A 7,310-nucleotide genomic window follows, 5' to 3' on the forward strand; every position below is an offset into this window, starting at 1 on the left:
CAAAAGAAAAGAGCCTAGACATCATCTCCCAAGAAATTATCAAGAAAAAAATGTCCTGATATTCTAGAACTAGAGGGCAAAATATAAATGGAAAGAATCTACCAATCACCTCTTGAAAAAGATCCCCAAAAGAAAACTCCTAGGAATATTATAGCCAAATTCCAGAGTCCCCAGGTCAAGGAGAAAATACTGCAAGCCGTCAGGAAGAAACAATTTGAGTATTGTGGAAACACAATCAGGATAACACAAGACCAAGCAGTTTCTATGTTAAGGGATCAAAGGGCTTGGAATATGAGGTTCTGGAGGTCAATAGGATTAAAACCAAAAATCACCTACCCAGCAAAACGGAGTATAATGCTTCAGGGGAAAATTCAATGGAATAGAGGGTTTTCAAGCATTCTTGATGAAAAAAAACCAGCGCTGAAAAGAAAAGTTGACTTTCAGATACAGGAAGCAAGAGAAGCATGAGAAGATAAACAGGAAAAAGAAATCATAAGGAACTTATGAAAGTTGAACTATTTATATTCCTACATGGAAAAATGATAATTGTAACTCATGAGACTTTTCTCAGTATGAGGATAGTTGAAGGGAATATGTGTATATGTATGTGTGTACATGCATATATTTATAATATATATGTGTATGTATATGTATGTGTATATGTATATATGTATGAGTGTATATATCTGGACAGAGGGCACAGGGCGAGTTGAATAGGATGGCATGATATCTAAAAAATAAAATTAAGTGGTAAGAGAGGACTATAATGGGAGAAGCAGAAAGGGAGAGATAGAATAGGGTAAATTATCTCACATAAAAGGGTCAAGAGAAAACTGTTACAATGGAGGGGAAGAGCAGGGAGGTGAAAGGGAATGAGTCAACCTTAATCAAATTGGATTTGGCTTAAGGAGGGAATAACATGCCCACTCATTTGGGTAAGTTACCCTACAGAAAAATAGGGGGAAGTGGATAAGAAGAGGGATGATAGAAGGGAGGGTAGATTGGGCGAGGGGATACTCAGTAGCAAACACTTTTGAAAAGGTACAGGGTCAAAGGAGATAATAGAATAAGAAAGGGGTGGGATAGGATAGAGGGAAATATAGTTAGTCATTCGCAATTTGACTACTATGGAAATGTTTTCCATAATTACACATGTGTAACCTATATTGAATTTCTTGTCTTCTCAATGGGGGGAGAGGAGGTAAAATGGGAATGTGAATTTAAGATCTTCCCTGCCCCTAGGCTTAAGTGCACCTGGAGCCTGTGGAGGGAGGCTTGTTTTTCAGGAGAAACATTGTGATTGGGCAGTGGTTCAAGAGGGTTGTGATATTCTCTGAGCCAGGAGAAGGCTATATAAACCTGGATATGAGGCTTTGTTTTGGGGCTCACTTTGAGAAGTGTTGTGTGATTTGATCAGATGAGACTCTGGGCAGCTGTTGAGCCCCTCAGCTTTGAAAACACAGATGTTGATGCTTCCCTCTCTGGTAACTGACTAGGTATGGGTGGAATGGTCAGACAGTTGGAGGCCTGCCTGCTGAAATGTTTCTCTGTCTGCTTGTAACTTCTGTATACTCTGAAGTTCGGGGTGCTGACTTTTCCCCCTGAACTAGGTAAATGATATGTTTGATTGATTAAAGCAAGATTGTTAACCCATTTTGAGTTGCTTTCCTTTAGAAAAGCAGATCTAAGAACCTGTGCTGGCAGCCACCCTGGGGATGCTGGGGTGCTTGCTGCTACAGGAGGGAAGAAGGGAGAGAATCTGGAACTCAAAGTTTTTCAGAATAAATGATAAAAATATGTTTTTGCATACAACTAGGAAATAAGATATCCAGGCAATGGGGTGTAGAAATCCATCTTGCCCTATAAGATATTGAGGGTGAAAGGAGGAAAAAGGGTATGGGAGGGATAGAAAAATGGCAGACTGGGGGAAGGGGTGTTCAGTAGGCCCTATCTTGGGGTGGGGAGTAGGAGAGAGATGGGGAGAAAATTTGTAACTCAAAATCTTGTGGAAATGAATGTTGAAAACTAAAAGAAAATAAATAAATTCCAGGGGGAAAAAGATTTTAAAAAAATCTATTCTGTACAACTTGCTATTGATAGTAAATATATAATAAAGTTATCGTGGAATTTTATTTTTTCCCTTTTTTCCTTCTCCTCCCCCAGACCTAGAGATGTATACCTTTAGACACAAATGTGTGTGTGTGTGTGTGTGTATAAAATCATTCCATACATACTTTTATCTATCAGTTCTTTCTCTGGATGCAGATAGCTTCTTCCTTCACAGGTCTTTTGTAGTTCATTGGGGTTCTCATAGTAGTCAAAATTGCTTAGTCATTCAAAGTTGTTCTTTAACAGTATTTCTGTAATTGTACACAATGTTCTCTTTGTTCTGCTCATTTCTCTCTTCACTATTTCTTGCTAGTCTTTCCATGTTTACATAATTTCTTAGAGCACAGTAGTATTCATAATAATCATGTAACCTTATTCAGCCATTCCCTACTTGAAGGGTGTCCCTATGATTTCTAGTTCTTTGTCACCCAAAGAGAGCTGCTAGAAACATTTTAGAACACAGAGGTTCTTTTCCTTTTTCCCTAATCATCTTTGGAAATAGACTTGGTAGTGGTATTTCTGGGTCAAAGAGTAGAGGCAGTTTCATAACTTTTATGAATGAATGGATTGATTAGAAGTTATTGTCTATCATACATATATATGCATAGAAAGATATGGGTGTATGTATACACACACTCAGATATGTGAAAAGTGCCTAAGGGCACCTAACATACAGTTGTATTTCCCTCATCGTTCTGATACAAGGAAAGAAGTCTAGTTCTAGATATTATTATGGTCTAAAGGATTCATGCCTCTGTGTGTTAAATGCTGATATCATTTATCTAAAAAGATTTGACCAATGTGGTGATATTGGCATGGTCAACTTGACCAAAACTTAATCCACCTACATTTACTAATGGCATGTTTCCTGATCACATCTATTGCTGTCCCATGTATGACCTAGATCAGAGCATCTTAACTTGTTTGTCATCTGATGAAGCTTAAATGCTTTCCCAGAATGCTACTGTGGCTTTTGAAATTTTAATAGTTAAGGAATGATTACATTTCAATTAGAAGTTTGGTGAAATAAAGATGTGTTTTTTCCCATCCAAGTTCACAGATCCCCTGAAACACTCATCAGTTTTCTCAGGGATTAGTGTACCTCAGGTGAAGAGCCCTTGATGCAGATAAATGTAACTTCTACTTTGAGGCTGAAGCCCCTTTCTCACTGAGAAGCCTTCCTTGGATATCCCAGACCAGCTTCTCTGAATTCCCATGGCTCCTTCAACATGGTGACCATGTCATGTATGGGCCCTCAGAGGGTGACCATGGCTGACCTGGCCTGGATATCATAAGCTGCATCTAATCACGACCCTGTGTTGGTTACTATCATTCTGTATGTGTACAATTTATTCCTCAGTGACTCAGAAAGCAGCCAAAGGGCCCTCTGTTTCCAGAATCTTCTTTCAACAACTTGTTATCTGTCATTTCTATCATTTTTCTACTGAATAATCAAGTTTTTAGTAATTACCAAGAAGATTTTACTTTCATGGAAAAGTCCTAGAGATCAGAGGCATGGATTTGGGGATTGAGTCAGTCAGGTCAACATTTATTGAATCTGCTATGGGCCAGGCACTGTCCTAAGCAGCTGTACCAGAGGGCCTCCAAGGCCCCTTCAGACCCTAGAATGATGATCCTGTGAAGTCCCCAAGCACTCCAGGACGTCTGAAGGCTTCAGGTGTTTGTCAGAGGCCTGCACCCCCACCTTCCCTCTTCACATTCATTCTTTCAGAAGGGAGGAGTCATTCTAAATCTTGTAATACCGTGAATGTCCACTGGGTGGAAGGAGGGTTCCTACTTAGGAGGTAGGTGACTGATGGCTCCACACTGAGAGTAATTGTTAGGGTTCTGAAGGGATGGGATGAAAGTCATCATTTCGGTGAGTATCACCATGGTGGAATGGCTGTCTGGAATTGGCAGAATCATGGGAATTAGAGTTTGGAAGCATTAACAGCAGCGCATTTCTATAACAAGCAAAGCACTTTCTAAATACAATCTCATGTGCCCTTCACACCCAGGAGAGGTTAAGTGACCTGCTCAGGGTGACAAAGATATTAAATGTCTGATGTGGTATTTGAACTCAGGTTTTCCTGACTCTGTCAGAGGCTCCACTGACCACTTGAGCCCCAATTTCATCTTGTGTGGATGCCTGTCATCTGCTGATTTAATATTCCCCTAACTTTGGACAGGGACAGGGAGGGAGGGGGTTGCTTTCAGATGAGGCATTGAGGCTTAGGGGCTGCAAACCCAGGAGCTGGAAGCACATGGCTGGGACACATGGACACCTCCTCTCCCCTCCCATCCTGCCAGGCCTTTGTCAGAGGGTTCCAGATTCCAGGGGAGATCCTGGCTATAACAGGGCACTCAGGAGAGGGAGAGCTGCAGAATGAGGCATCACATTTAAGCGATTCAGTGGAGACACAGGAGGCAGGTTTCAGAGGCAGACCTCCACAGGTTTGTCCAGGCTAGGCTTCCCCCAGGGCTGCTGCCAGGGTGGGTAGTGTTGGGCTTGGGAGGCCTCTGGGGGAGGGGAGACCCCAGGCCAGGCCTAACTCTGGCTGTCACTGGGTGTGTGGCTCTGAGCCCCTCACTGAGACTCTGTGCCTTAGTTTCTTCATCAGTATAATGAGAATAACTTTTGCATTGTCAGTGATACTGAGGCTAATAAGAAACCAGATCTGCTTTGAACCTATGAGCTCCAGGGAGACGTTTAGGAAAGGAAGAAGGCAGAATCAAGGTTCTTGTAGGGTAAGCTAAGGTTGGGCATGGGAAGGCCTCTGTTTGCCAGACCCAACCCAGCACAGGTGTATGGGGCTCTAAAAGGAAGGTACCCAACAATTGTTCCCAATGAGCAGTTTCAACATTCTCCCATGGTCCTATGTGTGTTGAACTCGGAGTAACAAAGGCCCGGGAACTCCTCGATATGAACGAACATAGAAGGAATCAGCATCACAGAAGGAGAGCTGTCTGGGACCTCAGAGGTCAGCTTGTCTAACCAGGGATGTCAAACACAAATAGAAATGTGTTGTTCAGTCGGACCCAGCTCTTTGTGACCCCATTTGTGGTTTTCTTGGCAAAGATCCTGGAACAGTTTTCTCTTTCCTGCTCCATCTCATTTTACAGATGAGGGAACTGAGGCATGCAGGGCAAAGTGACTTACCCAGGATCACACAGCTCATTAAGTGTCTGAGGCAGGATGTGATCACAGGAAGATGAGTCTTCCTGCCTCCTGACCCTGTGCTCCATCCCCTGCATCGCTTGGCTGCCCCTAAATAGAAATGGGAGCCCCTAATCTGAACTGTAGGCCACATACTGACATAGTTTTAAAATGAAATGTTATCTGCTTTACTGTATTTTTATTTCTTTGCTAAATATCTCCCAACCACTCTTTAATTTGCTTCCAAAGCATTCCAGCACATGGCAGCCAGGTAGCTTTTGGACCCCTCTGGTCAAACCTACCCTGCCTGGGATCCACACTCTAACAGAGGCCACAAGGGTTGGTCACTCAGTCCCTCTGAGGTGCAGCCCCTGGAGCAGCCCCCCTGCATCTGGACACCTGTAAGAGGGGATTGGGAAAGCTGGACTCTGGGGGCCACAGAGTTTGGAGATCAAGGCCAGAAAAGCAACTCCAGTCTTACGAGATGTTTCACATTTCAGTGAACTGATTATTCATCAGAGATATCAAAGCAGCATTTTGGGGCTGCTTCTTGTAAGCCACTGGGGGCCAGGAAGTCTGGGGAGAAGAGAGAAGACAAGGCCTCCCTGTACAAACCTCCACCAAGGCAAGAGGAAGTTTCTGGGCTCAGAGGAAGATGGTTCCATCCCCTCGAAGCTCTTTCCCTGTGCTAACCTTGGGGTCCCCAAATCATGGCTGGTCATGGTAGAAGATAGCTTACACCCCAGGGAAGCTTCACCCACTTATTAGCACAAAATCCCTGGTCTTTCCTGGGAGATGAACAGAGGCTGACAGAGAGGCTTCCAACCTTCTATTGGAAAAACTCACAGCTACTCAGTGAGCAACAAATACCCAGTGTGTCACAGGATCTTACCAGACATAACTGCAGTTAGTGTTTTCTCTTAATTATCACATTATCAGCCAGGAGAGAGGAGGGCCTCAGTCTCTGCGACTGCCTTCCTTAGATCAGTTAGTAATTGTAATGGGAAAGTCCCATACACAGGGATTGTAGAACAAGGGAGCAAAACTTGGATGGATTCGGATGAGGAAAAAAATTATCTTATGCTAAGCTAAGATAGTGAATATAAAGTGGGAGAGAAATACAAAAGGTTAAAACATTCCTCTTTTGGGGGGCAGAGCCAAGATGGCAGAGTAGAAACACGACCTCCCCTCGGCTCAGGCTTCCACCTTCCCCAATCCATGTAAAAACGGGACTCTAAACAAACCTTGGAGCTGCAGAACCCACAAAATGACACAGAGAAGCTAACCTCCCACTGAGGATAGACTGGCAGGCCGGCAGGAATCAGCCAGTGCAGTGCTCTGGGAGCCGAGCCCAGCCACACCAGGCCGGGCCTGAACAGCCTATGGCCAGAGGGACTCCAGATCAGCAGCAGTTGTGGCCATTTCCAGATTTATCAACACATAGATGCGAAGGACAAAGTGAGAGGTCAGTGCAGTCTGGACTTTGGAACCCAGTAAGTGGGAGAGCATGGATTTTGCCCCCGGGGTGAGAAGCCACTGAGATACTCACGTGGCAGCTTCAGCTCCTGGCCTGCAGAGTGTAGGGGGACCAAGCACCAGTCTGAGGGGTAATTGCTCTTGCTTTAACCTGCTTGGATCTGGATTGCAGTCTAGGGTGGAGGTCCTGGGGTGTGTGTCCAGCTTGCCAGAGCGTGTGGAGACCTCAGAGAGGGCACCCATCTAATACCTCCGGCAGCTGAAAAAACCCAGCGTTTGGGACGAAAGCTCCCCTGACTGGTGGCAGAGTCCTACTGTGGCAAAATGCCCAGGGGTCAAGTGACTGAGGGGCGACATGACCAGGCAAAGGAAACAAAGCCGACAGAAGATTCCAACATTACACTACTATTTTGGGGACAAAAAGGGGCAAAGCATGGAACAGGAGGAAGACAGTGAAGTCAGAACTCCTGTAACAAAAGCTTCAAAGGAAAATACCAGCTGGTTACAAGGCCATAGAGGACCTTAAGAAGCAGGTAAGAGAAGTGGAGGAAAAATTGGTAAGAGAAAT

At 44.2% G+C, this 7,310-nt stretch overlaps 1 long non-coding RNA gene across 1 annotated transcript; it reads right to left on the reverse strand.

The window, feature by feature from the left end:
* Positions 1 to 3,643: 3,643 nt before the first annotated feature.
* Positions 3,644 to 6,534, reverse strand: LOC138165978 (uncharacterized). The gene is made up of 3 exons (XR_011169510.1): positions 5,569 to 6,534; positions 5,270 to 5,377; positions 3,644 to 4,016 (listed from the first exon to the last, which is right to left on the reverse strand). It is a non-coding gene; the product is annotated as an uncharacterized lncRNA (long non-coding RNA).
* Between the last annotated feature and the right edge of the window lie 776 nt (positions 6,535 to 7,310).

Source organism: Petaurus breviceps, unplaced genomic scaffold, assembly GCF_028583685.1.
Source record: "Petaurus breviceps papuanus isolate PSGF00001 unplaced genomic scaffold, PetGlider_PUasm1.0 218, whole genome shotgun sequence".
Taxonomy (NCBI): Eukaryota; Metazoa; Chordata; class Mammalia; order Diprotodontia; family Petauridae; genus Petaurus; species Petaurus breviceps.